This window comes from Sciurus vulgaris (genome assembly GCF_902686455.1).
Source record: "Sciurus vulgaris genome assembly, chromosome: X".
Classification (NCBI taxonomy): domain Eukaryota; kingdom Metazoa; phylum Chordata; class Mammalia; order Rodentia; family Sciuridae; genus Sciurus; species Sciurus vulgaris.
In genome coordinates, this window is record NC_136471.1 from 18273271 (window position 1) to 18288824 (window position 15554).

A 15554-nucleotide genomic window follows, 5' to 3' on the forward strand; every position below is an offset into this window, starting at 1 on the left:
CAGTGGTAGAGTGCTTGCCTCATATGCGTGAAGCGCTGGGTTTGATCCTCAGCACCATATAAATAAATAAAATAAAGGTATTGTGTCCATTTACAGCTAAAATTTTTTAAAAAATTTAAAACATGAAAGACTGGGCAAGTGATCTCTCTGAGGTATCAGATATTCAAGAAGTTACAATTATTGTATTATTACTACCATGTCTAGTATTATAAATTCCCACTTAAGATGGGGATAATGAAGTACCTACCTCAGAGGATTGTTATGGTAGTTAAATGAGATAATGCATTCCATTTTTAAAGGACTTAACACTTAGCACTTTGGCAGGTAGTAATTGCTCAGTAAATGATAACTATTAGTAGTAGGGATAGCACTCGTGGTATTGCAATGCTGCATCTAAAGAGCAAGTTAATTTATAAAGTGAGCATGTCAAGTCAAAGTCACAATTATGCATTTTTTTTTGGTGGTATTGGATACCAAACCCGGGGGGGCACTTTACCACTGAACTACATTCCTAGCCCTTTTTCTTTTTATTTTCATTTTCAAATGGGGGGGGTCTCACTAAATTGTCCAGGCTGACCTTGAACTTGTAATCCTCCTGCTTCTATCTCCTAAGTAGCTGAGATTAGAGGTGTGAGCCACCATAACCTGGCTGTTCCAATATTTTTTTTTTGAGACTTGACTCTCCTACATTAAAAATAAACTCTCTCTTTTTCAAAACTCTGTTTCAGTGATGGGCATACTGTGCAGTAGGCAAAATGGGCCTCGTTCACTAACACTGGCTCCCTAGTGTGAGCCCTAACCTTTGCTATCACTGTGTCACCTAGTGTAAGCCCTAACCTTTTCTGTCTTCTTGTCCTCTGAGACAAAATGAGCTTAAGGTTTTTCAAAGGCTGACCATGAGACTCTTTTAAGTAGATACCAAGGAATTTTAGAGTTGGAAAAGATTCTGAAGGTGTTGACCAATGCACTAGATAGGTACACAGTATCAGAATTTCAGATGCAATTGTGCTACTTACAACCAAATGAGACATTTAACCCTCTGATCTTTCAATATGCTTATGGGTAAAATGATGGCAAGGTCTATGCTGCCTGCCTTCCCAGGCTGTGGAGAAGATTCCAAGAGTGAGTGATTATTACAATAAAGATTGTAATAGCTAACACTTATTGAAGGCCAATAAGTGTTTAATTCTTGTTTAATTCTTTTTTTGTTTGTTTGTACTGGGGATTGAACCCAGGGGTGCTTAACCACTGAGCCACATCCTCAGCCCTTTTTATATTTTATTTAGAGACAGGGTCTCCCTGAGTTGCTTAGGGCCTTGCTAAATTGCTGAGTCTGGCCTGGAACTTGCCATCCTCCTGCCTCAGCCTGAGGCAGGCACACCCTGAGTTGCTGGGATTACAAGGCGCACCACCGTGCCTGGGGAATCCCGTTTAATTCTTGGACAACACCTTTGAATGAGATAGTCCCCATAATTATCCCCAATTTGCACATGGCGAACCTGAAACACCAGGTGTGGCAAAGCACTTTGAAAACTCAAGCAATTGGGACAGGGATGTTGAGGGATAGAAAGACAAATGTGGCTTCGAGCAAATCACATCCCCAACTGGGCCTAATTTTCTCATCTGCAAAATGGGAAGTTTGAACACTTTCAAAGAACATCCCAAACTTTAGAGTCCAAATACAAAAGCTTGGAATATGGTCCATTGTCTATACACTAAAAATAAGTTAATTCAAGAACAGATTCTAAGAAATTCACTTATCAAGCTCTCTACAACTGCTAGCTCTATTAGGTTCTCAGGTTGAAACATGCATGACATTTCACCCACTGCCAAATTGCCCCTTTATTTTATGTTTATTTGACAAACATGAATGCTTCAAAGTGTTCTAAATATTTTCTCCTTAAAGCACAATAAAAAGACCAAGGAACATTCCCAGTAAAGCCTGCTTAATGTGGATTAAAATTTAATAATACGTTTGTGGCTCCTTTGGTCTGCCTCACTGAAATAATTAATGTGCACTTTTTTGTAACACAAATATAATGCATTAATTTCCCCATGTTTTAATTGTAAATATAACATTAAAATCTTTCAGAAAGAAAGAAGGAAAGGGGCTGGGATTGTGGTTCAGTGGTAGAGTGCTTGCCTAGCATGTGTGAGGCACTGGGTTTGATTCTCAGCACCACATAAAAATAAATAATAAAATGATAAATAAATAAAATAAAGATATGTGTCCATCTACAAATAATTTTTTTTTGCAGTGCTGGGGATTGAACCCAGGGCCTTGTGCTTGCAAGGCAAGCACTCTACCAATTGAGCTATCTCCCCAGCCCCAAAATGCCTCCTTTTGATAGGTACAGTCTAGATGATATATGAACATGATTTCATTTACTTTCATCTATACTATGGCCTTGTGAAGTTGGCATATCTTATCCTCATTTTACATGTAAGGAAACTGAGACTCAGATGAATTTGCCTATAAGTGCTGAAGCCAGAATTGGAGACCCAACCTGTGTTGCCCCAAATATTTCCCTTTACTCTTGGGATGGAGTGAGGAGCTTTGATTTCACTCCATTTCTTTGATTTTGGGAAGGTAGAGAGTGGAGAATCATTCTGAATCCTCTTAACAAATTTTATAATTACATCCAGGTTTGAAAGAGACAAAAAATAAAAGTTATATGCAATTTAGATGAAGTGAAAGAAAATAGGAGCCCTTCCTTTCTTTTTCTTTTCTCACCTTAATTCCTGCCAAAGCACCATTCTTGTTTAAAGAAACAACTGAGAAAATAGTACAAACTATTTACAACAGCATAAAACAGAAATTGCTAAGCTACATTAACGGGATTGAATAGTTATGGAATGTCAAAGACTTGTAGCTTTATTGTGTATCCACACCAGTGGTTGAAGGAAGGCCAGGGTCACCTTGAATCCGTGAGATATCACCAAGGTAATAATGGCAACAAAAACAAAATTCTAATAATAAAAATCCCTGGACAGTCATGCAGCTCTTTGCAGTTTTCAATGTCCTGTGTAGCAGTTTCTCCAACATGAGCAACATGGGGGCATTCTCAATCAGAAAAGAATTACTTCAGATGGTCAGGGTTTATGTTTTCTAACATTACTAAACATACGACAACATAAAATGAGAGGTAAACTCCTTATGCTTATAACAGTTAAACAGCTATATAGCCAGAATGATTTTGCATACTAAATGCAAACAAAACTTAAAAATTCAATAAAATTCAAGTTACAATCTTGAATTTAATATGATAGATGGTGTTGTTTTATTGAAGCAACACCACTTGCTTCATTGTGAATGTTGGTATTGCATTATTAAAATAGTTTCTCCAAATTGATGATGGTATTATCTCCCTTTGTTTGGAGCCAATATATCATTTATGCATTCGGTCAATCTCTGTTCTCTTCTCTTGGATCTAGAACAATTAAAACAGTATTCTTTGGTACTGTTAGGGTAATAAACAGATGCAAATTCTGATGCTGAGATTGCATGGCAGGACATGGTTATAAAGTGGTTGCCATGTAATGCAATACTGGGAGACAACTTGAGGACCACAGTTCCAGAAACACTGGTGATTAAAAGCATAAACTTTGGAATCAGACAGATCTGAGTTGTATCCTGGCTCAGCCTTTCCACTTTCTAGTTGTGTGAACTTGGATCAGTTACTTAACCTCTCTGTTCCTCAGGTTACCTCCTCTATAAAATGGGTATGATAAGAATAGTACTTTAATTTTGCCAGCAGATACAGGCACCTTGGCCAACTTTGTAGACATATGTAATGTTTAATCCTGAAATTGTAGAGAAACTACAAGTCTCTGAGTGTTACATCACAGGCTGTCTGCATCTTAAGAATTACATGGAATTGGGCAAACTGAGAAAAGATGCTGGTCCCCCATCCTTCCCTCCCAACATCTGCATATGCTGTCCCAAGTTCATGTTTTAGGGCAGAACTGGAAAATATGATTGAGTCACAAAAGGGAAATGGCAAAAAGGCAATGCCAGTAAACACAGACAATCGAGAATCAGTTGAACCCACGCCCCACACAGCTGTTTTTATCCAAAGCCCACCAATAAGGGTTTGCTATTTTGCTTCCTGGCCTGGCATGAATCCCTTGATTCCTGAGGCCCCCAAGGTTGAAAATAGCCCAGCCACCTGCCAATGGTTGGGTATATTTTTAGGAGCAGCAGGATTGGAAACAGGGCTCTGTATGCCTGGAACTTGAGCCCGGCTGCTGGGTGGGTCTCTCATCTCCATTGGGTGCCTGGGTCCTGGGTTGCTGAATTCAGCAAACAGTCAGAAGAGGAGAGAGAACTGTGCAGGGAACAGGTTGGCATAGTAGGGGAAGGAGGGCTTTGTTTAGGGGAAGTGGTGATGCAAGAAGAATGGAGAGAGTAGAGGGTCATAGCTAGGGAATATTTGCTTAAAGGAGAGAGGAAAGTCGCATAAATGGTAGGACTCTACAACAAGCAGAAACAATAGCAATAGATCTTTTTAAAAATACAGTTTAGAGGCTAGGGCTGTAGCTCAGTGATAGAGCACTTGCCTAGCATGTTGGAGGCACTGGGTTCAATCCTCAGCACAACATTAAAAGAAATAAAGTTATTATGTCCATCCACAACTAAAAAATAATCTTTTTTTAAACTGTTGATAGACCCTTTATTTTATTCATTTATTTCTATGTGGTGCTGAGAATCGAACCCAGTGCCTCACACATGCCAGGTAAGCGCTCTACCACTGAGCCACACCCCCAGCCCTAAAAAAATAATCTTTAAAAAAAATACAAGTTAGTACACCATGGGGGTAGCTCAGTGGTAGAGTGCTTGCCTAGAATACAAAGCCTCAGGTCTAATTTCCAGCACTGCAAAATACAATGTAGTTAAAATTGATCTCATTATCTTCTATCTATCCTTCAGAAGAAAAGCCCAATACACTGCAGCCAAAAAGTTGTTTTTTGTGGTGCTGGGGATTGAACTCAGGCCCTTGGCACATGCTACATAAGTGCTCCACAAGTCCAGCCTTTGAAATTGTCCATATGTCATGTATTTGTCAAAGATTACTAGATGAATCCAAAGATTTTTGTTTTCCTTTTACTTATACCCATCTTATTCAAGAAAAAGAAATCTTGTTTCACTGTGGGTCTCTTTATCCTGAGTTATTTATCCAATGCTCTCTTCCAAACCAACACAACATTTCTTCACAGCAAAACACACCCATCTAGACAGAGAAGACATGAATAAATGGGAGAGCAGAAGAGAGAGACTTAATCTAACATGAAAGCTAGAAAACATTACCCTGAAAAAAATAGGATTAATCCTGATTGTACATAAATGGTCATAGAAGTTTTATTGGTTATAGCTGTAAACCATAAACAGCACAAATGTCTATTATTTGGTTAATAGATAAGCAAACTATGGTGTAGCTATACAATGGAATGCTGCTGAGTAGTAAAAGGGAACAGAGTACCGATACATACAAAAACATACAGGAGGGCTGGGGATATAGCTCAGGTGGTAGAGTGCTTGCCTCACAAGCATAAGGCCCTGGGTTCAATCCCCAGCACTGCAAAAAAAAAACAAAAAACAAAAAAAAAACAACATACAGGAGCCTCAAAGTAATTGTACTGAGTCAAAGAAGCCAGACCAAAAGTACATGGTATGTTAATCCATTTACATAAGACTCCAGGAAATGCAAATTAATCTATAGCTGCAGAAAGCAAATCAGCATTTGCCTGGATGAAGTGGGAGGGGGGAGCCCATGGAAGGGATAATGAAGGGACACCAGGAAACTTTTGGGGTGATGGATATAGTCAGTATCATGATTTCATGAATGTATATATGTCAAAGTTTATCACATTGTACACTTTAAAGAAATGTATGGTATGTTAATTACACTTCAATTAATACAGTTGAAAAGCATTTTTCATTTGGGAGCTGAAGGATGAAAAGTAGCAATTCGTGGTGCTGGAGTTGGGGGAGGGGCTGGTGGGATGAGAGGGAGAACCCTCCAGGAGGAGAGCAGAGTGTGTAAAGGTCCTGAAAAGTGTAGAACATACCTCAGGAGTTCCAAAAAGTCCTGTTTGGACAGAGTTGAAAGATCAAAGGGGAAAGTCACTGGGGATGAGGTCAGAGAGGTCAGCAGGGTCAAGAACACTCAGGGCCTTACATTCATCTCTTATTTTGCAAATATTTGCTGAGCCCTTACAATGTGCCAGGAGCTAGTCTAGGTGTTTGGGCTTGTACTAGTTTCTAGGGCTGTTCAATAACAAGGTAAGGCACATTGGGTGGCTTAAACAACAGAAATTTATTGTCTCCATTATTGTCTCATGGTTCTGGAGGTCAAGATGTCAGCAGGATTCTTTTCTCCCGAGTCCCCTGTCCTTTGCATGCAGATGATTGCCTTCTCTTTGTGCCTTCACATGGTCCTCTCTCTGTGTGGCTGTCTCCTAATCTCCTCTTCATGTCAGAGTACCAGTTGGATTGACCTCATTTGGCCTCAATTATCTCTTTAAAGACCCTATCTCAAATACAGTCACATTCTGAGATACTAGGGGTTAGAACTTTAACATACAAATTTGAGGAGGTCCACAATTCAGGCCCAAGTTATGGTATATCTATGTAAAAAACAAGGGTGCATGGTCTTGGGAGAGCTTACATTCTAGAAGGGGGAGTCAGAAAATAAGTAGCAGATTAAAATACATAGACTCTTAGGTGGTAAGTGCTATTCGGAAAAAAAAAAGTAGGGCAGATGGTGAGTAACATTGCTTGCATGATATCCAAGGGTCAGGCAGGTGTGAATCTGGAGGCCAGGGAAATGCATGGACTGGAGGGACAGTCTTGGAACCAGCAATCAATAAGAGGGTAGAAGTGATGGGAATGGCTGAGATCCATGCTGCCTGGCAAAACTGCTTTGTTTCTTAAGTCTGTTCAACCTCTCACTTTTTTTTTTTTTTTTGTACTCAGGATTGAACCCAGGGGCACTTAACCACTGAGCCACATCCCCAGCCCTTTTTTTTTTTATATTTAGAGACATGGTTTTGCTGAGTTGCTTAGGACCTCACTAAGTTGCTAAGGCTGGCTTTGAACTTGCAATCCTCCTGCTTCAGCCTCCTGAGCCACTGGGATTACAGGTGTGCGCCACCATGCCCAGCTTGACCTCTTACTTCCTACAATGACAACTTCACACTTTTCCATGCTCCTCAAAATTTCTACCACTCCTACTCAACCAAAACATGAACACACATCACCATCACCTTCCCCACTACCATCCCCATCATCAATGGATCGCCAGATCCCAACCTCTTCTGAATCTTGTCCACTATTTCCTCTCTCTTCAGTCACTCCCTCTTTACTCTCTCCAGCCTATCATCATTTATACGTGGTCAAGTCTCTCACATCCTTAGAGCCATTTTCCTTGACTTCCTCTCCAGCTGTCATCCTATCTTTTCTCCCCCTTCATTGTTGAACTTCTCCAGAGTTGTCTGTTTTTTTTTTTTTTGTTTTTTTTTTTTTAATTTGGTAGATTGAACTCAGGGTGCTTATCCACTGAGCCACATCCCGAGCCCTATTTTGTATTTTATTTAGAGACAGGGTCTCACTCAGTTGCTAAGTTGCTAAGGCTGGCTTTGAACTTGCGATCCTCCTGCCTCAGCCTCCTGAGCCGCTGGGATTACAGGTGTGCACCACCGTGCCCAGCAGAGTTGTCTATTTTTACCACCTCGATTTTTTCACTATCCCACTCATTTCTCAGTCTACCATAATTTGTATTCCACCCTCACTATTCCACTAAAATCTTTTAAGGTCAGCAGGATCTTCGTGTTCCTAAATCTAATGGGATTTTTTTTAACTCTTTTTTGCTATCTTAGGAGCATTTGTAACAGTTGACAACAAATGTTCTTTTAAAGTGACAAGTTCACTCCATTCATTTATGAAAAAAAAAATCTGCCAGAGACAGGGACTTGCTAAGTTGCTTAGGGCTTTGATAAGTTGATGAAGCTGGCCTCAAATTGCAATCCTCCTGCCTCAGCCTCTCGAGTCACTGAGATTATAGGCATGTGCCACCATGAGTTACTCCTCCATGTAAAAATGGACTTCAATCTATAAAAGCAGCCAGTTCAATTTGTGGCTCAGAGGTTAAGTGCCCCCAGGTTCAATCCTCGGTAACAAAACAAACAAACAAGAACAAAAACCCAGAAAGTAGAATTTTTAATTTGGATAAGTTTCTTCTGACTACAAGGTCCAGAATGTGATTGTTAGAGTGGACAGCTGGGTGGAGGGCAGGGCCACTGGAAATATGGCCAAGGGATAGAATGGCTATGGCAATCTGTAGGTTGATCATGTGGACACTGAAGTCACCCAGAATGATGGCAGCAAGGCTTGAAGTATAGAGGAAGACCAAGGGCCAGTTGCGAAAGTCTCCAATGAATATATACAAGAATGACCAGGAGTTCAATAGATAATAAAAACAAAGAGGGAAACATTAGCACAGCCCAACAGTATGGAACTCAAAGGAGGAGAAATAGTTTGAAGGTGCCATTCACCAATGTGGAGGACACCAACCCCACCTGCTAAACTATAAACCATGGCATGTTGGGAGAATAAGTAGCCATCATTAAACATGGCTGTAAAGGAAATTGTGTTCTTAGAGGAGAATCAAATTCATAGTAAAGAGGCAGAAAAATGCTCTAAAAAGGTGTTGAAGGTACAAAGGTGTTACAGTTATGTAGTGGCCATTCTAGAAAAGTCATGCTGGAAGGTTTTGGTTACTGAGAGGAGTGGAACTTTGAGTAAGAAGAGAAGAAGCAGAGGATTAGGATGAGAAGCATACTTGCAAGATGGGAGGGCAGTTCATACGTAACTCGGGGGGCACGAAGGTATCATACTTCCCTAGATTTAGTTCTTGATGACTAGGAGGAATAGACTCAGGCTTTCAAAATTCAGTTAAGGTTTGGGAAAAAAAAGGGCATGATCTTATCATGTCCTGTGGATAATAGGAGCAAGATGGGATGATGGGAGTTGTTGATTTTGTTATTTGTTGTGAGATCACTGGATGATTTTTCAGAACAAAGGAACTATGCTTCAAAGAAGTACAAAAATGCATACTTTTTTTTGTGGTGCTGAAGATGGAACCCAGGGCTTTGCACATGCTAAGCAAGTGCTGTACCACTGAGCTACATCCTTAGCCCAAATCCATACCTCTTAAGACATAGAAAATTCTTGAAACTTGGAAATGAACTTCTTCAGTTTCTAACAACCCCATTCAATTATGTAGTTTTAGGGGCTTCTATCAAAATATCTAGTTACAACAAATCAGTATTAAGTGCTATAAACAGGACCAAAAAAAAAAGGCTAAGGGATTTTTGTTATAAATAAATTTGTTACCTATTTCTAAATAATCTTTTAAAATTTTTTTAGTTGTCAGTAGACTTTATGTATTTATGTGGTGCTGAGGATCAAACCTGGTGCCTCACACATGCTAGCAAGTGCTCTACCATTGAGCCATGACTCCAGCACCACCCCTGAAAAATCTTAGAGTCATTTTTTTTGTGTGTGTGTGGTACTGGGGATTGACCCCAGGGGTGCTGAGCCATTGAGTCACATCCCCAGCCCTTTTTTGTATTTTATTTAGAAACAGGGTCTTGCTCAGTTTGCTTAAGGCCTTGCTGAGTTGCTTTGAACTTGCAATCCTCCTGCCTCAGCCTCCTGAGCCACTGGGATTACAGGCGTGTGCCACCTCACCTGGCTTAATTTTAGAGTCTTAATCTGAATAAAGTCTCATGGTTTGTCATGCTGCTTTTAGGCAATATGGTTCCGAGTGATCACTTCCACTGTGGCCAACTTCACCTAAAATGCTGCAACTCTAGCAGAAGTTTAAAGGTAAGGAAGTGGTTTGAGTTGCTGATGGTTAAATTGTCACAGTAGTTTTTTACTTGCCTATTTTCAGAACCTTGCTAATGTGACCACAAAAGAGTATCACTGGACCTGAAACTCATCTGTCCTTTACAATCACAAGGGGACAGGCAATCATGGGCACTCTAACTGCAGAGAAGATACAATTAAGCCAGCTTGAGTATCCCAGCTTAAAAGAACCACTGGCCAAAGTGTATTTTGGTGACATAATCATTTGTAATTTAGTTTTGACTGGTTAAATGTGTTTTTATTGGGGGTTTTAATTCAAAGACTAGGAGTTTGGGTGCTTGTAATCAGACTAAATTAGAATTGGCTTCTTAAATATAGTTTAGGTGAGGTTTTTTGGTTTTGTTTCTGTTTGCTGGTTTTTTTTTTTTTTTTTTTTTTGGTTGGGGATTGAACTCAGGGCCCTGCTCGTGCTAGGCACATGCTCTACCAAATGTCCATCCCCAACCCTATAGTTTGGGTGTATTAAATGGTGAATTCCATGTATTTAGTAATATCATTGATTCTGAATATATATCTGGACTCTGATATCACTCTAAATGCCAATATTAAAAATGTGTTTTGCTTGATATGGTAGTGCACCCCTGTAATTCCAGCGACTTGGGCAGCAGAGGCAGGAGGATCACAAGTTCAAAGCCAGGCTCAGCAACTTAGCTAGACCCTATCTCAAAACTCAAAAATAAATAAATAAATAAAAAGGGCTGGGGATGTTGCTCAGTGGTTTAGCACCCTGGGTTTAATTCCCAGTACCAAATAAATAAATAAATAAATAAAAATGTGTTTTGTGAAGTTATACAGAGAACCTCAACATTTATATGATCACCCCTATTTTATAAATTAAAAAAAATGAGACTATAAGAAGCAAACTAAACCAACATCATATACAGCTAGGAAGTGTCAAAGATGAGGTTCTGACCCATATCTGAATGTCTCCTATCCGTGCTCTTAACCACTGCACTGTACTCCAAGGTACCTGCCTCCTGCCACACAAGTTTGGAAAAATACTTACAAATGGATTATGGGACCAGTCACTTTTGAAGTACAAAATCATGTGGGCTGAAGGGGAATATAATTACATACAAGCTACATCTTAAGTATGTGTTGCTACAGGATCTCCCTGTCACCGCTTACTCATCCCAATCAGTGAAATCATCTGTGCCTCTGTGAGGAAACACTCCCAGATGTGCTGTGGCATTCATGTTTACCTTAAAAACATGTTTTTCTGTCCCAGGTATATTAGTTCAATCTGCCTTCCAAGTTGCCCATGAAGAAAGTAGGTGAGCATGATACGTCTCCATCTTGGAAGCTTAAGGAAATTTTAGTGTTGTCCTTTGGCATGTTCCCTAAAACACAAGGTGTTCCAAAAGCCTTAGTGAAATCTTAAGCTTTAAACATAAAAATTTTATTGAGCACCTACAAGATTACTTGATAGAAAATTCCAGATTAAACTGGCAGGTCTGCCATTTATATATACCACCCTCAAATACAAAAAAAAAAAAACTCATGTAGCTAAGTATGAAGGGTAGGATCTCAGGGAGGGAGTACAAACCGTGAAAAGGAGCAGAGTGAAAGGGTTGGGGGCAGGAAGATATTAGAAATCTACTTGGGGAACAATGTGTGACCCCCCAAACCTCAAAAAACTGCAGTGAAGTTATCAAATTTAGCAAATGCCAAGTATTGCAGTGAAAATTGCAGTGAAGTTATCAAATTTAGAAAATGCCAAGTATGTCTGGATTACTTGTGGAAAATGGCAAAACTCATTGGAGTTCAATGCAGAGCAGAACCAAAATGGCAGGCACAAATATCTGAGAGCAGAGAGGCTCTGAAATATAAAGAGGTACAGTCTGAAAATCCTCTGGAGGGTGCTGAGATATGAGTTGGAACTGGAGGTGACCCAAGTCAGTATTTGGCCTATAACATCATTTAGACAGTATGGAATCCTCTTGATGTTTTCTTTAGAGACTTTATTTTCTTAGTATTTTTAGATTCACAGCAAAATTGAGGGAAGGTACAAAGATACCCCATTTAGTCCCATCACCAAGTATGGCCTCCCCTTGAATTTTCACAACAAAGTTCGACTAGTCTTAGTAGATTTGACCTTTCATTACCTTCTCTTCCTTCCCCCAGATTCTTCATAAAACTAACTAGCATGTATGGAATGCTTTCCATGTTCTAGTCTTTATAAACATGCATTATTTTCTCTATCAGGCCACCCCATGAAAGGTTTTACAGATGAAGTAGCTCACCCAGTTTCCATAGCTCATGACTCCATGTTGCTTCTAGTAAACCACACTGCCTCACATGCCTCATTCCAAACAGTCACAAGGAATTCCTGACTTTTCTTTCTTTCCCTTAATTCTGTGCTTAAGACCCTTTTCTTGTCTTGGTCAACTTTTTCTAGAATTGCAACTAGACAGCCTTGTGTAACAGTGTTTTATCCTGACAGGTGCATAGAGTACAAGTGCCCCGGTTGCCACAACAGACGGTAAAAACCATCCTTGCTTCTGACACAGGCTCACTAAGTCATAGACCACTCCTGGCATCCCTGAGGCCACTCCCTAGTTCCTGGAGCATGGAAATTCAATAACTTTTTTGACTGGTCACCTAGTAGTTTTTGTTTAAATAATATGGGCCATGAGGTAGAGAAGATGAGAAATACAGAACAACTTCTCTGTGGTTTGACTTGGACAGGGAATCAGGGCAGGAGAAAGTCTAGTTCCAGGGCCTTGAACAGAAATTTTTGGCCAGGTCTGCCACAGACTCAATCTAGTCTAGCAACCTCAATGTACAGATGAATGGAAGAAAGGATTAGCCCGCAATCATACACTTAGTGAGTGGAACAGGGGAAATTGGTTCCTACTTTTGCAAAAAGTACTCCAGGCAATTAAAACAATCTCTATTCTCTGCTTGGCCACAAAATGACTGCATTGATGGTTCCTGTTCCTTAGTTTTCCCAACTAATGAGCTGAGGCAAAAATGAACAGGAGAGGAGGTCTGGGCAAAGGGTACCAAAATGGAGTAGCAATGCCGTGTGTCTGAACACAGAAGATCTGATCTTCCATACCTTTATGGATGGGTAGGCCAGGTGTCTGGATTGTTGGCACAGGAGAAGGCAGCTGAAGTGTTGGTGGCAGCCAACCTTGGTTTTGCTACCTCTTCCATTCCCCTGCCACTGCCTCAGGGTAATGGGAGAACAGGCAACATTCAAAAGGCTCTTCTCAAACTAACCTCAGCTCAAAAACGGCATACCTATATAAAGCAGTAGGCTCTCACTGAGACCTCCTCCCAAGATTTCCAGTGCCAATACCTAATGGACTCTGGGACTTTCCTAAAGTGGCTAACAGACTTAATCAAAAGGGGGGCCGTTTGCTCAACAAATACTTCCTGAAGGATGGGGTGTGAATGGCAAGTGGATAAGAAGTCGTACTGTGGCTACCCCCAGTAACTCCCAGTCAAGTAGGTGAGGTAGTCGGTGAACAATTTCAAAGGTCAACTCAACATAAGCACCCATGATGTATCGGGCACAATGCAAAGGCTTGGAGATGCCAGGGTGGATGAGACTAAGTGCAGTCCTCACCACCTCAGAGACAAACTGGAAAGCAATGACAGCACAAGTATTCATGACAGAAGTCTGCTCCAGAAGCTGGGAGAACTCTGGAAAGAAGAATCTAAAGGGAGTGTTGATTGGCCAAAGCCACGTGGCATTAAGAAATTTCTGGAACATCACCAATTAGGTTGAGGCAGTAAATGACCCTGTTTAATACTTTAGCTTCATCTGCTAAATTAGACTAGTTGCAATTCACATAGCTTCTAGAACCAGGTTCTAAACGTTTAGGAAAAGGACAAGAAATGTCAAGAAGAAGGCTTTGCTCAGGCACAACTTTGACCAAAGTTTATCTGCCTTGTTGGTCCTCCCTCCAAGTTCGGCTCCACGGTCTTCTGTCCTCTCTACTTGAAAGGTGTTTCACAGAAAGAGTCCTAAACAATTTCCTTTTGATATGTGTATGACTGGTTATAATAGAGTTTCCCCAATTTGCCTGAGGATAAGATTCACCTACTGTCATTCTCAGTTGTACGGCTGATCTTCTCTTTCACCTAGAAATTTGTATTCAGTACGTCTGGGGTAGGGTCTCTGAACCCGTTTTTAAGAAGGGATCCAGATCATTCTTATCCTTAGGCAAATTTGGGAGACCATGATCCCCAGGAATTTGCAATAAAGCCTTTTAATTCCTAAGGTTGAATCTGAAACACACATGCCTAAGTCAAGAGCATCAATAATTTTTAAAATGTAATAAAACTGAATTTATGTTGGAAAAGCAACCTGTACTTTGCATTATTACATATACCATATATAGTATCACATTAAAACCTCCTAAGAGCTTGGTAAATTGTGTTAGCAAAGGATTCTTGTCCTTATTTTAGGGATGGGAAACCTGCCATAGTGTATCTTGTAATATAATTGGAGAGAAAGCAAATACACCTTAAATGATGAATGAGTAACAGATGCCCACTTTTGGAAAAGAACACCTTATAACGCACAACATGCAAGGTTTGAAGGGTGTGGAGCCCAAGGTAACCTAAAGCAAATAGGAGTCAAAAGTCACCTAAAGCAAGGAGATATGTCTGTCTGCATTTGGAAACTCAGTTATTTTCTCTGGTATCATATACTTTTTTATGCTGGATTCTCATGAGCTGTACCAGTTACATTTTCCACAACCACATATTGTATCACAAACCAGTCTGACCTGCAAGGGAAGTACAAGCTCTGGTCCTTTTGCAATGCTCTGCTGCCTAACCAGTTTGTGTTTGCAAAAGCAACCCATGGCCAGGTCAAGATAGAGATGTCCTAGTGAAGGGAGGGTGGTTATTATGTGAGGCCCTTTCCAGAATCTTTTCTGGGTCTACTAAGAGCCTGTAATCAGTGGGAAGATTTCATTTCATCAAATCGTATTAATGTCTTTTCTGGATCAGGCAGTATATTGGCAGCTATGGGCTAATTCTCAGGTATTCATAGTCTAGACAGGAAAGAAAGGAAGACATATACATGAGTACTGATTACCTAAGTCAGGAAGAATTGCAAAGCAGAATAAGCAAGATTCTATGGTGATAGGGCAGGAATTAATAGTTCTCATGGAAGATTCTGGAAGATTCTGGAGAAAAGTGGCATTTGCATGGGGTCTTGGAAGATATGTAGGTATTCCAAAAATAGATAAGGGCAATTACAAAGTGAGGGAATCTTTGAGCAAAAGTATCAGAGGCCTACACCTAAGGAATATCTACTGGCAGGCAGGTCACAGCTTGGGTGGGACAACTAGGGAGAATTCTTTGGGCTTTATACTTGTGGACCGGGACCATGGCCATTGCACCTTACTCTTCCTTTCTGAACATCATTAAAATTACATTTTGAAAAATTTATCTTTAATAATACTCCAAGAGGCCTATGGAAGTTGCTGACAATGCAACGTCCTTTCAAGGAATATTTGGGGCAACCAACGGTGGTGAGTTGTCCCAGCCTCCCGCCCCCATTCCATGGATGGCCAGTTTATTGATGGGAGTATGGGTGCATGGGAGGAGGATTGCCAAAGGCCTTATATCCCATGCTAAGGGGTTGTAGGTACAGGTGAGA

At 40.4% G+C, this 15554-nt stretch overlaps 1 protein-coding gene across 1 annotated transcript in view; it reads right to left on the reverse strand.

The window, feature by feature from the left end:
* Positions 1-4847: 4847 nt before the first annotated feature.
* LOC306651788 (P2R1A-PPP2R2A-interacting phosphatase regulator 1-like) overlaps positions 4848-15554 on the reverse strand; it is a 116963-nt gene continuing 106256 nt past the window's right edge. The window contains exons 10-11 of the mRNA XM_079124637.1: positions 11134-11271; positions 4848-5231 (exon numbers count right to left, since the gene is read on the reverse strand). The gene's annotated coding sequence lies outside the window, so the exon portion shown is untranslated. The remainder of the gene's footprint in view (positions 5232-11133; positions 11272-15554) is intronic.